This window comes from Carettochelys insculpta, chromosome 4, assembly GCF_033958435.1.
Source record: "Carettochelys insculpta isolate YL-2023 chromosome 4, ASM3395843v1, whole genome shotgun sequence".
Lineage (NCBI taxonomy): Eukaryota > Metazoa > Chordata > Testudines > Carettochelyidae > Carettochelys > Carettochelys insculpta.
In genome coordinates this window covers 98,642,022-98,657,446 of record NC_134140.1, presented here as the reverse complement: position 1 = coordinate 98,657,446, position 15,425 = coordinate 98,642,022, and positions in this window count along the sequence as shown.

The following is a 15,425-nucleotide window of genomic DNA, read 5'->3' as shown; positions in this document are numbered from 1 at the left end:
TTTTTCACGCATATATAAATCCTTACTTGTGCATATCAGATTAGACTACTAAAATAAAAGAAAATTTAAAAAAATCTAATTTACTGTATGTTTTTTAGGCAACTTTTACTCTGTGCCCTTCTCTGTGAATAAGCTGATAAGGTTCCATTTGTTCTTGAGTTATTTTCATTTTCAGCGTTTCATGTCTGACAACCATACTGCTGGGTTTCTATTTTCAAACCTTCAGTGAAATATTTGTAGAAAGCCAAGACATTTCTACTGAGATTTTAAATCTATATTAGATTTGTTTTTGTTTTAAATTCCCCCTTCAAAAACATCAGCCTCTGCACTGGGTCCTCAAATATTTCACTATATTTTTAAGCAGGCTGGGCCACAATTTCTGGGTAAAGCGAATAACTAATATTGAAAGTCTTTAGTGTATTGTACCTATAGGCTGTGTCTACACGTGCCCCAAACTTCGAAATGGCCATGCAAATGGCCATTTCGAAGTTTACTAATGAAGCGCTGAAATGCATATTCAGCGCTTCATTAGCATGCGGGCGGCAGCGGCGCTTCGAAATTGACGAGCCTTGCCGCCGCGCGGCGCAGCCAGACGGGACTCCTTTTCGAAAGGACGCCACCTTCTTCGAAGTCCCCTTATTCCCATGAGCTCACGGGAATAAGGGGACTTCGAAGTAGGTGGCGTGCTTTCGAAAAGGAGCCCCGTCTGGATGCGCCGCGCGGCGGCAAGGCTCGTCAATTTCGAAGCGCCGCTGCCGCCCGCATGCTAATGAAGCGCTGAATATGCATGTCAGCGCTTCATTAGTAAACTTCGAAATGGCCATTTGCATGGCCATTTCGAAGTTTGGGGCACGTGTAGACGTAGCCATATAGTGATAATTACAGCATTCTCTTGCAGCATCTTAAATTAATTGGTATGATGTTTACTAATTAGAACAAAAATGTCTTGTTTATAATCCTCCCCTTCCCCAGGCAGATATAGGGATTTACAATTCTTGGACATCTGTGACTTGTCATATTTCTATTGACAAATGAACGAGCAAACCTTTCAATTTGCTACACATGGCAACAGTCCAAGAACCAAATGTTTTAAATAGAGGGGCAGAAGCACAAACTGGTAAAAACACAGTTACTGCACACGTGGGCTAGTTTAAGAGGTAGAGGGGATTGAGAAGTGGTAAAGAAGGCCTTGAAGGGGAAAGAAGAATGCATTTGCACTTCTTGTGCAGTCCCCATATTTCTGCATCCTGTTCACAACCATCTGTGTTGTCCTATATCCCAACCTGTTTAGACCTGAATGCATATAACTTCATTCAGAGAAAAGGCTATAAGATTTGTGGGAGATTATCATTCTTCTGACACAAACATACTGTGGAAAGTGAAAACTCTAGGTCTGTGTCCACATGTACCTCCTCTTCCAGAAGAAGTGTCATGGTAATGAGCTATCTGAAAGATGCTAATGAGACCCAGATACAAAATTTTGGGGAAGAAGGCGCTTCCAGAAAGAGGGTTTCCTTCTGGAAGATCCCCGCAGGCCTCACATCTGCAAGTGTACTTTGGAGTCTGGAAGAGCTTTTTCTGCACTCTGAACCATGTGCCGATATGCTAATGAGGTGCAGAAAATTTTCATCTGCGCCTCATTAGCATCTATTGGATAGCTCCTTACCTGAAGAAGCAGAACATGTAGACACAGCTCAGGAGTTCAATTTATCCTGACTGGTTGTGGCCTGGTATATGATTTGCAATTCTGTTAATAGCTGTCAGAAGATTCGTGAACAGTGACTTCTGCATTATTATTAATTTGCAAAATATAATCTTCATTACTTACAGGTCATGACAATAATAGGGATGAAAAGTTATGGAATCATATTTTTTCATTTATCACTTATATTATAAAATTGATCATGTGTTGTCAGGCTTTTAAACACAGGCTTTAAACTTACAGGCTGCATCTACCTTAGCAAGTTTTTTTGTTTTTTTTTTTTTTGAAAATCAGGCCTTCCAAAAGCACAACACTTTCAAATCATGCACAGCTGCCATTATGCTAATTAAGCACTGTACATTCATGTCAGTGCCTCATATCATCTTCTGAACTGTCTCATTAGCATAACCCTTCCGAAAGGGAGGGATAGTGTGGCCACAGCCATTGTGGGGAGTCCAGACACTTGGAAAGTTATTTTGGCTGTTGTTTTGAAATGACTCTGTAGTGTAGCCATTGCCATATACTAGAGTAGTTGATATTCTGAAAAATCTAGATAGGCATCTCAATTTGAACACAAAAAATCAGTGGACACTTTAAACCTGAATCTCTCTGCGCTTAGTTCCCCATATGTAAAATGGGGTTGTGAGACAAATTATTTACTGTTCCTAAAGGACTCGGATACTAAATGATGCATGGCTTAGAAGAATCAATGTGGGAATAAAATTTTCTGCCTTCCAACCATGGGTAGTAAATAATGCACAGATAGAACAATGAAAATAAAATTAACTATTGAATCACTAAGTGAGAACTGTCCATATGTCCACTGAGTCTGGTAATAATCGTGTGGGGAAAGTTGTATCATTGTTTAATTAAAGAATATATCTTAATGACTATAAACAAGAGGACAAAATAAAAAAAATGCAAAGGTGAGCTTAACTCTTGCATTTGCTAACTTCTAATTAAATTTTTACTTTTTTCTATCTGGCTTTATTTTGTTATGTACACAAACTCAAACTCAAACTTATGTGTATATCAAAACAAAAAGCAGTCAAGTAGCACTTTAAAGACTAGCAAAATAGTTTATTAGGTGAGCTTTCATGGGACACACCCACTTCTTGAGACCATAGCCAGACCAGAACAGACTCAATATTTAAGGCACAGAGAACCAAAAACAGTAAGCAAGGAGGACAAATCCGAAAAAGACAATCAAGGTGAGCAAATCAGAGAGTGGAGGCTTGGGCGGGAGGAGGTCAAGAATTAGATTAAGCAAAGTATGCAGACGAGCCCTATAGTGAGTCAGAAAGTTCCCATCCTGGTTTAAACCATGTGTAAATGTGCCGAATTTGAATATAAAAGCCAGCTCGGCTGCGTCCCTTTGAAGAACAGTGCAAAAATTCTTTTTCAGTGACACACACATATCTTTAGGTCATTGACAGAATGCCCCATTCCATTAAAATGTTGACTAACTGGTTTGTGGATCTGGAGTGTTTTGATGTCTGTTTTGTGCCCATTAACCCTTTGTCTAAGGGAGTTAGAAGTCTGTCCAATATACAAAGCACCTGGGCATTGCTGGTACATGATGGCATATATGATGTTAGTAGAGGAGCATGAGAAAGTGCCTGTGATTCTGTGAGTAACCTGGTTAGGTCCAGTGATGGTATTTCCAGAGAAGATATGTGGACAAAGCTGGCAGCGGGCTTTGTTGCAGGGAAAGGTTCCAGGACTGGTATTCCTGGGGTATAGACTGTGGCTGTTTGTGAGGATCCTCATAAGGTTGGGAGGTTGTCTGTAGGAGAGAACAGGCATGTCACCCAGGGCCTTCTGGAGCGTGGCATCCTGATTAAGGATAGGTTGTAGGTCTTTAATAATTCGTTGCAGTGGTCTGAGTTGGGGGCTGTAGGTGATGACCAGTGGTGTTCCGTTCTTGGCTTTTTTGGGCCAATCTTGGAGTAGCTGGTCTCTGGGTACGCATCTGGCCCTGTCGATTTGTTTTTTTACTTGTCTCGGTGGGTAATTCATGTTTATGAATATTTAGTAAAGATCTTGTAGTTTTTGGTCTCTGTCAGTTGGATCAGAGCAAATGCGATTGTATCTAAGAGCTTGACTGTAAACAATGGATCTAGTCATGCGTGCAGGATGGAATTTATGTGTATACGTATTCTTCAAGAACCAGGGCATCTATCTCAAGGCAAAGCTCCTTGTATACCGTGTAGGGGTTGTTCCATACCCATTGTAAGTATGTGAAACCTGAACAACATACCAGCATCATTTGAAGGCACTTGAACAATATCATCAATGCTGCCTCAGAATAATCCTAAATGTCTCTTGGGAGGATGGGCACACAAACACTAGCATACTGGGAGAGTTGAACATGACGAACATCAAAGCCATTATCATTCATTGATAACTTTGTTGGACTGGCCATGTGGTTTGGATGTCTGATCAGTGCCTCCCAAAACAGATTCTGTTTTCCAAGTTGGAGAAAGGACGGAGGAGCATTGGAGGCCAGTAGAAATGATATATGGACATGCTGAAGGCACACACGACAAAATGAAGCATTGGTGATAACGCTTAGGAGAACCTTGACCAAGACCACCCCCTGTGGAGAATGGCAATCTAAGAGAGGGTGGCTCAAACTGAGAGGTCCCACCACAGTGCAGACGAGGATAGGCAGAGAAGAAGGAAAGAGCATCAAAAACTGCCCAGTACCCTTCAACAGCTACCAACACCTGCCCCTTCTGTGATAAGATCTGCGACTCCAGAATCAGACTCATCATTCATCAACAGAGTCGCAAATAAGAGGTAGGAGGATGACATTATCGAGTAACTGCTGATAGGTAGATAGATAGATAGATAGATGGATAGATGGCCCCTTTTCATCTTGAGAGACAGTGCTTAGCAGCAGCAGTGAGGATCTATGGGCAGTGTTTGAGTCTGCAGCTTCTCTCATGGCTTATCCTTTCAATATTGAATTTGCATGGTCGATTGTGACAATCACGTCAGTCTATGTCCGAATTCTTGAGTCTGAGAGTTTTCCCTTCTAAGATGAAATTCTTTAGCGTGACTTGCATGTATACTATCGAAGGATGATGTGCCCTGTGATAGCAATTGTCACCAGGTATTTTGATCTGATGATATAGATTCCCAGGAGTTTAGATCGATGTTGAACTTTTTCATGGAGTTTTTGCATATATCCTTGAATCTTAGCTTTGGTCTTCCTCTTGTTCTCAACCCACATGACAGTTCAACAAAGAGGATTTCTTTGGGAACATTTTCATCACCCATTCTTTTCACATGATGAAGCCATCATAGTCTTTTGCTGTTGAGGATCACTATGAGGCTGAGTATGCCAGATCTTGACAGGACATCTGAATTTGAAACTTTTTCTTGCCAGTTGTTATTCATAATTCTGTGGAGGCAGCAAAGATGGAATCTGTTCAGTTTTTTTCTTCTGGTTTGAGTGGGTGGTCCATGTCTCAGATCCACACAGCAGAATACACAGTACACGTGTGGTAAATTAGCATCTTTGTTTTCACTGTCATCTTAGGATTGGTCCATGCTCATTTCATAAGTCTGCCAAAATAGTAGCTGCCTTCCCAATTCTGATGTTCAGTTCTTCATCCATGAATAGGTTTGTGATGACAGAAGATCCAAGGTAACAGAATTGTTGAACTGCATTTAATGGGCTGTTATCCAGAATGACATTGAGTCACTGAGGTATACCTTGGGTGAATACAAAAGTTTTCTTCATGCTTATGTGAGGGGAAAACAGCTTCCAGACAGAGAATCCATCAGTGACTGTAGTGTGTCTTCATTATGAGCAACAAGAGCAGCAGCCTCTGCGAAGAGGAGTTCCCTAATGAGGACTTCTTGGCCTTAGTTTTGGCCTTGAGTCTTTCCAGGTTGTAGAGAGAAGCATCTAATCTTCTGTGAAGAAATACACATCACTGCATGAGTTTTAAAATGTACAATTTAGTAGAACTGAGAAGAATATGCCGAAGAGGGTAGGGGCAAGAACACACCCTTGTTTGACTCCACTGTTCATTGCAAGTGGTTCTGATGTAGATCCATCATACTGTACAGTTGCTTTCATGTTTTTGTGAAAGGAAGTTATGAGCCTGAGTTAAGGTTAGTGGGCAGCCAATCTTGGTTAATACTCTGTATAGTCCTGTAATACTCTGTATAGTGTCAAATGCCTTTGTTAAATCCACAAATGTTATGAAAAATGGTTTTACTTGTTCTCTGCATTTTTCCATAGTTCTCAAAGACAGAAAATCTTGTCCATTATTGACCTGCCAGCCCTGAAGCCACATTGTGTTTCTGGATAGACTTTATCCATGAATTTTTGCAGGCATTTAAGAATGACATGGGCAATTGCTTTTCCTGTGATGCCTCTGCAGTTGTTGCAGTCACCCTTGTTATCTTTATTTTTGTAGAGAATGATGATGTTTGCATCTTTTATGTGGGACATCTTCTGATCTCCAACGTTTTAGGAGTAACTCACAGAGGAAGGGGAAGAGTGAAGCCTTGTTTGCCTTCAGGACTTCAGCTGGGATTCTGACATTTCCTGGTGCTTTTCCATTGGAGACAGCTTCAAAAGCCTGAGACAGTTCCTCCTCCGTATACTCTGCATCTAGCTCAAACATTTCTGGAAGAGTTGGGTTAAGGTTGTCAAGTTGTACACTTGTGGGAATAAAGACTTGAGTCGTGTTCCACCCATCTGGACATCTGCAGCTTTGTGTCTGTGATTCCCTGTCCCTTTAAATGTTTCAGTGGGACAACTTTAGTGATGTTTAATCTGAGTGTTTTCTTCAATCTATCATATATAGTTTTCAGGTCACCCAAATCAGATGTCTTTTGAATATTAGAACATAGATCGGTCCAATACTTGTTCTCACACTGCCTGGATTCTTTCTGAAGAACAGATCTTGCAAGTCAAAGTTGATGTCTTGTCTTTCGAGATGGGTTCTTTATGTTACTCAGGTGTACCTTGTATTTTTCTTCAAGAAGAGGCCTAAGAATGTCAGCATTTTCATTGATCCAAAGAACTTATGTGTTCCAAAGGCAGATTTGGCACATTCATACATTGCATCTCTCAGCATGGACCATGTTTCATCAACAGTTTGTTGGTCAGGTCTGTGTTCCATTTTATGAATGAGATCATCTGCGAAGACAGAGCATTTCCGTGCATCTCTGATCTTGAGGGTATTGATCTTTGGCTTTCTGCATCACTTTGTCATATAGGCTATGGCTACACTAGCCCCAGACTTTGAAATGGCCATGCATATGGCCATTTCAAAGTTTACTAATGAAGTGCTGAAATATATATTCAGTGCCTCATTAGCATGCGGGCGGCTGCAGCACTTCGAAATTGACGCGGCTCGCCGCCACGCGGCTTGTTCAGACGGGGCTCCTTTTCGAAAGGACCCCAGCTACTTTGAAGTCCCCTTATTCCCATCTGTTCATAGGGATAAGGGGACTTCGAAGTAGGCAGGGTCCTTTCGAACAGGATCCCTGTCTGGATGAGCTGCGTGGCAGCGAGCCGCGTCAATTTCAAAGTGCTGCGGCCGCCTGCATGCTAATGAGGTGCTGAATATGTATTTCAGCGCTTCATTAGTAAACTTCAAAATGGCCATTTGCATGGCCATTTCGAAGTTTATGGCTAGTGTAGACATGGCCATAGAGTTTTTCTGGTACAATTTTCACTCTACTGATGATCAGGGAGTGATCGGTGTCGCAATCTGTGCTGTGGTATGTTTGTGTAAATTTGACAGTGCTGAGATGTTTCCTGTCTACTAGTACAAGGTCAAGTTGATGCCAGTGACCGGATCTGGGATGGCACCATGACCTTTGGACACTCCTTCAAGTTAAAGCAACTATTAGTGATGCAGAGTTGATTCTGAGAGCTGAATTTGAGAAGCCTTTGACAATTTTCATTCATATTCCTAATACCGAGATGACCGAGACAGATGGACCTGGACTGATATTGCATCCAACTCTTGCATTGAAGTCACCAAGGATGTACAGTTGTTCGCCAGTTGGAAAGGAGTCAATAACTTTCTGAAGATTATAATAAGAGTCGTTCTTGTCTTCAGTGCACGATACTAACATGGGTGCATAAGCACTGATGATGGTGATATATCGTGACTTTGTGCAGAGCTTCAAGGGTATACAGTCTTCCCCTGCCTTATGAGGGTAATTCGTTCCTGAAAAACTCCTCTTAGGGCAAATTCTTGTAAGTCGAAAATGTAATTACCATAAATTTCAATGGGAAAAAATTTAATGCTTTCCTGAGCCCCAAAATTTACACCCACTTATGCTTAGCTGGGAGAGGGCACAGCTGCGCAGAGCAGGTGGCGGTGGCCCCCTAGCCACCTGGGGAGTGAGCGGCAGAAGCAGGGCCAGGATGGACTGTGTGCCCCACAGCCACGTCTCCCAGGAGTGCCTGGGAGCAGCTGCTGGCTGCTGCAGTGCTGAGGCAGACACCAGACCAGCCCCAGGTGAAGGCTGGCTGGGGGCTCTGGGAAACTGCCACCACACAGCACCCAAGGCACAGCTGTGCAGGGCAGGCAGAGGTGGCCCCCTAGCCACCCAAGGAGCGAGTGGCAGGGGTGGGGCCAGGATGAGCTGACTTTCTCCAGCTGCAGGGTATCCGCATCCCGCTGAGGTACTCATAAATGCGAGTAAATGCCTCGTAAGGCAAAGTAGTGGTCCTTAATCAAGCTGCTCTTAAACTTGAATTCTCGTAGCCCAAATGGGTGTATCTCGGGGTATGACTGTAATGCATTCTGATTCAGCTGTGGGCATATTGATAGATTTCAGCAGATTCTTTTGAACAGCAAATCAGACTCCATAGTGACGGTGTTCCTCTGAACTCAAGCCCTTTGAGAACAAAGTGTAGTTGGTTCCTTTTACTGACCCAGCATTAGCGAGACAGGTTTCCTGGAGAGCAGTGATGTCGATGTTCAGTTTGTGTAGCTGTTGGTCTATGATTGTTGTTTTGTATATTGAGTCTGTGTTCATAAGGTCATACGCAGATTCAAGTCATGGACATGTGGTCTACACATTCCAGCTACTGAGTTGATTTATTATTTCCTGTTATGGTGGGTACATCATTTACATATACTTTTTGATTTTTGGTCTCTCCCAACGCACCGAATGAGGAAGGCAGAAGGGGGAAATCAGCATCTTATTGACTGCGGCCTACCCAGCTTGAGGTGGGCAGTAGCTGACTAGTGAAATGCAATGACTCCTCCTACCAACAACAGTGACCTGTGGTGTCCTGCCCAGTTAGAGAGGCAAGAGGAAATGACTGATGGGGCTCCTGTAAATCCCATAAGAGACCCTAATCCATCAGCGCCTCTCCAGTAGGAGTGCCTGTGTCCTCAAACTTCCGACAAATGGGGGTGTCCCACTCTAGGGGCAATAATGGGGAGGGAGAGGGAAAAAACATGCCCCACTTTGCTAACTGACACTGGAGCATCCATTTGTGTGCTGGGAGAGCAATGGCTTCCCAGAAATGCTGTAGAAACAGAAAATTCACCACAGCTAGTATCATATACAGGGGAGACAACTAAGTCACACAGAACAAGACCAATCCTGACCCATGTAGGGAATCAGGAATCATGGATCAAATATTATCTACAGAAACAGGAACAAACTGCTAATGAGAATAAGGAGGGTGGAATCCCAGGAATGCCTTACCTTAGTCAGGGGAGACTAATAGATTTAGCCAATGGGCTCCTATGGGGAAATAGTGAAGAGCCAGCAGAAACATACACCCCCCTGCATTAATGCCATATATAGATGTGCAGCTATAAAGGCCCCAAAAGGAGGGCAAATAGAAGAAAGAGACCCATGGGTGGAAAAGTTTCTTGGTATATGGGCTAAGAATAAATTGGAATGGCCTTTCCGAAGGGCCTTGGCAGCCCAGCCTTGTGCTCCCTGAGCTGCAGTGTGGGTACAGCTGGCTCCTGCCTGGGGAGGAGCTGGGCTGGGCTGGGCTGGCCCAGCCCCATGTGCCACTGGAGGCCCAGCAGCAGGGCCATACCCTCAGCAGGACGCATGTGGAGGCCTAAAGTGCAGCTGGATGGAGACCTTGTGCTGCCTGGGAGAAAGGATCAGAGCAGCCAGGACTGAGAGAGACTCAGCTTTTCCCCAGGGCAGGGCCAGCTAGTGAGACTGGGCTTCCTGGGGCCTCCCCATGTGAGTTGGAGGGCAACAGGCCAGGACTGACCCCAGGGCTTGCCCCTGGCCAGCAGATGGAGGGTTGGGGGAAGGGGTGAGGTGCCCCATGTGGGAGCACTGGACACTTGTTCTCCTGTATCTTGTGGCATGGCAAATGTAGCCACCATTGAATAAGAGTGCTGCCTGCTCATTCTGCATGAGATAAGGGTCTGGGGTACTTGGGTCCGTGAATTACTTTGGATAATTCCAATGGCATATGAACCATGATTTGGTCACCGGCATCCAAGGGAGTGTGACTCCTTATGTCACTCCAGGGAAGACAACTTTGTAAGAAAATTCCTCACTGCCTTGGGGGTAGATTTGGGAGATCCAAAGCCTGTGGGAGTAAACCTAGACAGAAAATCTGGAGCGGAGACCTTAAGGTGGTCAGCAGGGAGGATTTGTCCAATCTGCTGTCTGGTAGCTCCTTGCGGTCACTTCATTTCAAAAGGTACTGACTTCTGTTTTTCCTTTGGATTCAACTGGGGAGACCAAGAGGGGACACTGACACTTGGGCAACGCACGTGCTCCAAACACTAGTCCAGGAAATACAGCACATAAGAGGGTGCCAAATGGAGAGGACACTACATTCTTGCTGATAGCATGGAAACAACATGGGTAGTGGCAGTTATGGGTTACAAGCCGTCCTCACCTGGTGAAGAGGAGGATGCCATATATGTGTGTGTGTGTGTGTGTGTGTGTGTGTGTATGTACACAAGTCATATATATATCTATATCTATATCTATCTATCTATCTATCTATATATATATATATATGCACACACACACTTATGTAAACTATAAAATCAGTATGTATTGGAGAATATTCTAGTAAAGCCTTATCGTCAGAACCTAAAAGCTAGAGCACAGTCCTGGCTTCCCTGAAGTCAATGAAAGTTTTACCATTAACTTCAGTGCAGTGAGGATTTCACCTCTAGTGTGTTCTTAAGCGTCAAAATACAAGTAAGGGAAGTGAAAGCAAACACTAATAAAGCATCAGCAATAAACCTGTCACACAAACTTCTTGAGGTTTACAAGCATGTAGTTAGTGCATTAAGTTGTTGTTACCTAATTATGTGACTTTTATTGTGTCATCAAACAGAAAACTGATACCAAACAGTACAAGCAAATGAATGGAGAATCTGGAGCTACAGTGTTAATAAGAGGGAAAGTTAAACTGACGGATACCTTCAACATGGCAATAGGGAAAGCTACCAGAGGGCTTCAGTGGATGGGGAAATAGACACAACTTTTGACAGAAAGCTGAAGTGTAAATAATTGTCACTAATAAGTTAATGGCATATTTTGGTAATAACGTAATGCAAGTAATTTTTTATTTGACAAGTTCCCTTCTGAATGCTATCAAAAGCTGAACTGTGGCTTGTGGGCACAGCCCTTGTATTAAGTGCTTTGTCCCAAGGAGCGTACAAAGAGGTGTTCTATTTCAGGCAGTGCATTTGTGCAGCTCTCACCTTGCTTGTTATGGGATAAGAGATGTGGCCTCACTTTGCCTTTTCCCTCCTGCTACCCCTTTTGGGTACCATGCACTCTTCTGACAAATGAGGACATAATAGTCCCTGTGTACCCCCAAATGCAGACAGTGCAATTCTGCCTGGCCCTGATATAGACTATGCAAAGGGGTGGAGGAAACAGCCTTACTGTCAATAGCACATCTGGCTAGAACTTAAGCATGATCTGACCCTAAAGTATTAATTGCCTGTTCTCACCAAAGTCAGTAACAAAACTTGCATTAATTTCAAAGGAGAAGGACTGGGCCCAGGATATTAACATTTTCTATGAATAATAAGAACTTCACACTTCTTCCCCCAAAGGAGTTCTCGCTTGATGTAAGAATACAGCCAACTACACTCCAAACTCCAAGTAGCTTTTGGTAGAGTAGGGAAGTCTTAATAAGCATATTAGATTGGGTGGGCCATGACATGTGGAGTCTTGGAGTAAAGGAGTTATAGAAGAGTAAGGCTGGGTCTGTACGGAGGGATATTGCTGGAAGCTTCATGCTAATGAGCAGTCTAGCAATTGCAAAAGACTTGTCATTAGCATAAGTGTATGGCTAATTAGCATATCCGGGTGCTGACAGAAGTTGTTGCTGGCAGTAAACAGGCTTTGTAGACATGCTTCTGCTGGCAAACCCCGTTCTGTCGCCAGCCGCTTGCACCTGAAAAAATCCTTGATTTTCATACAGTGGCTTTTACTCTGAAAAAAAGAGAAAAAACTTTTACATCTGAGTTTCCCTTCATTAACACATTCTAAAAGTTAATTTTGTGATCTTAGGTGACCGACCGTATATAAGGGACTGTTGTAGTAGGTGAATCTTTTTATACCACAGCAGACTGATAGTAAATAGCTTATCACCATGCTGAGCTTTATGCTGCAGCAGATTGACTTTTATTTATAGATTACTACAATAAATCATGAAAAGTGCTTTTAATCTCATAAGGATGGGGAATTAGAAACTATTTTCCCCACTAGAAGTAAAAGATTCTGTTTGGTGCAGTAACGTGGCTGGATAGCAGTGTTGAACAGCAGTTGCCACAGAACAGTAATTTAATGCTGTATTTTGAAAGCATTCCTGAGACTTAGGGAAATATGTTAAAATATTTAGGATGAGCAATATTCAAAAATGCTATTGCAAAATCGTCTCTCAAAGCAGATGAAATATTCTAAGCAAAGCTACTGGTCTCGTAATGGTTATTTTGCACACCTCACTTAAACAGTTCTCACTCATACTCAGAATTCCTCTGTTAGACTTGAGTTGCCTCTTGAATGGAGAAAAATCCCAGCAGTAGATTGTTTACATTTGTTGGCTAAGCATGTGTACGGGTTGGTGTATATCCTGGCAACAGAAAAGGACAAAAGCAGCTTTTTAAGAATGTCTTGAACTTAATAAAACAAGTAGAAAGAGAAATGGTTCAATCAGTCAATGAAATATTGTTTAAAGGTCGGACCACCAGACTAGATCCAGTATTATAGGATCAGAAAAGTCAGATGTAAATTACTTATTACTCGGCAACGATTTTTCCAGGAAACATTTACAAGAAGAAATAATGCATATAACCCAAACAAAAGACTAGTCTTAAGTGTATTTAATGCTACTTTTTAAACTTTAATAAGGGTCCCAACTGTACAGTTATTTAATATTGTGTCCTGGTTCAAACACCAAGTCTTTGGGGGAAATCGTTTGTTAAACAATGGCTTCTGCATTTTTCAAATAGTCCTCAGACTGCATTTTAGTAATTCATTTTCCAAGGATTATTTCCACTTGTTTTAGTAACTGAGCACCACTACAACAGTACCTTGCTGGAATGTTTTTCTGTGATACATTTTATTATATTCCCACCTGGAAAACAGCTATATCATGTGAAAGAAAAAAAGCATAAGGACCATCTATGTCCTGAGTTTATTCCTCATTTATAAACTTCTTTGATTGTTTTGGCATGTTACTGATTATTATAAGCTCTTTGAGGCAGGTGCTCTCTCTCTCTCTCTCATAAATGGCTAACACAGCTGAATCCCAGTTTCTGAGTGAAGCCTGAATGCAATACAACAATATAAATGCCAATAATAGTCATTAAAAAGATTACTGTTCAATTTCATTATAAATCCCCATTTCTATCTTAAAACTTAGAAAGATGTTATAAAAAAGATAACGATTGGTAGATTGCATTGCATTCAATCTTGCTTTTATCACCTTTGTCTTAGGGAGCATGTAAAGAGTTATTAAACAATTGGGCTACATCTACACTACAGCAATCTGTCAACACAAGTTACTGTCAAAAGATATCTTCCAACAAAACTTCTGTCAAAGAAGTGTGTTCACTCACAAAAGCAGATTGAAAAACTGACCCACTCTGCGGACAGAAGGCAGCCAGAATGCCCAGCCCTCCCTCGACAGAATGGTTGACCAGAAGTACAGCAGACAGGGCTGCCCAGTGACTTGGAAGTCCTGTCTGTCAACAAAGGGTACCCCAGAGCATCTAAACAGCTTTCTTTCTCAACAGAAGCTGTTGACAAAAGTGTTATTCGTCATGACAGAGAGGCAGAATGCTGTCGGTGAAATGCCGGTTTTGTTGATGAAACTCTCTTCTGGAGACATACCCCTCAGGTTGTGTGGAGTGTATAATATTCCATCAAGCAATAGCAGGATTGAAAATGTTGGGTGTTAAGACGGTGTGCTAAAGCTTAACATGTGCAGTTCTGACAATCCCTTTGGGAAGCACAATACCACTGATAACTGCACATTAAACTAATGTCAATCTGTAGCAGTGGACCCATAATCAGGATTACGGAACTGGAGTGGGGGAATCTTTTTGTATGAATATAAGGCTCTCTCATCAAAGATTCCTTCTTAATTCCTGATTTGTTGATTAAAATTGTCCTCTTTTCAAGAGTGTGTTTAAATCCCTTTATTATATATAGGCTTGAAGAATAACTTTAAAGTAGACTTTTACTCTAATTTTGCTTTACAGAGCTGTTCCTTGTGCTTATTGAAAGTCTCTGATGCTTAATGCTGTAGGGAAGTCAATTCTGAGACTTGGTTTGCACACGAAGTTACACCGATATAATGACAGTAAACTCTCGATTTTACGGACCCCGATTTAGTGGATTTTGGCAACAATGGACAACCCTATTGTTCCTGAAGCCTGCTGGGGTCTGTAAAATCCTAAATTTTGCCCCTCTTAAAAAAATGGTCAAGGGACTTACTGCTGCTGCAGCCTGGAGAAGCTGCTGCCTCCTCCACTGGAGCCGCCACACGCTCCTCTGACCAGCAGTAGGGTGCATATGCAGGCAGACGGCACTCACATACATGCCCCAGCCCTGGTGGGAGGAGCATGTGGTGACTCTGGCAGCAGCGACTGCTCTGGGGACCTGCTAGGGTTATTGTGTCACAATTGTTATGTAGCACTTGTGGTAGATGTCCAGTGTAAGAACTCAGGGTGGCAAGGATAAGACTATCAGATAACTTGGACTGAAAAAGCATTTGAAGGAAAGCATCCCTTGTAGGAGCTCAGTATGGGGAAGGTGTTAGAGAATTCTATATTTCATCAGCAGGAGATCAACACCCCTTCTTTTCCTGGCTGCCTTTCAAAGAACCAAAAATTCTTCATATGGATCAGCATGAGGGTAGGGCAATGTTCCCTATATTTTTTTTCCATCCATGTGTGGATTTTGATGGAAAATCTCTTCTGACAGAAACATAGGTCAACAGGTGCATCTAGTGTAACCATATAGCTGCCTGTAGCCCAGTCCTGGAATATAAGGCCACTCTGTGGCTGCACGGGACATCAGTATCTCTTTCAGCCAGGATCCATGGAAATGCAATGACCTTGACCAGGCCGCAGCTGCATCCTTCCCTCTAAGTTATCCTCTTTCTACCCCTCTGTTGCAAAGAAGTCTTTAAAGGAGCAATGGCACTTTCAAGTATCACATCCTCAATGAGGTTGAAATGAGGTAAACATAATTCTCTCTGTCTTTCCCT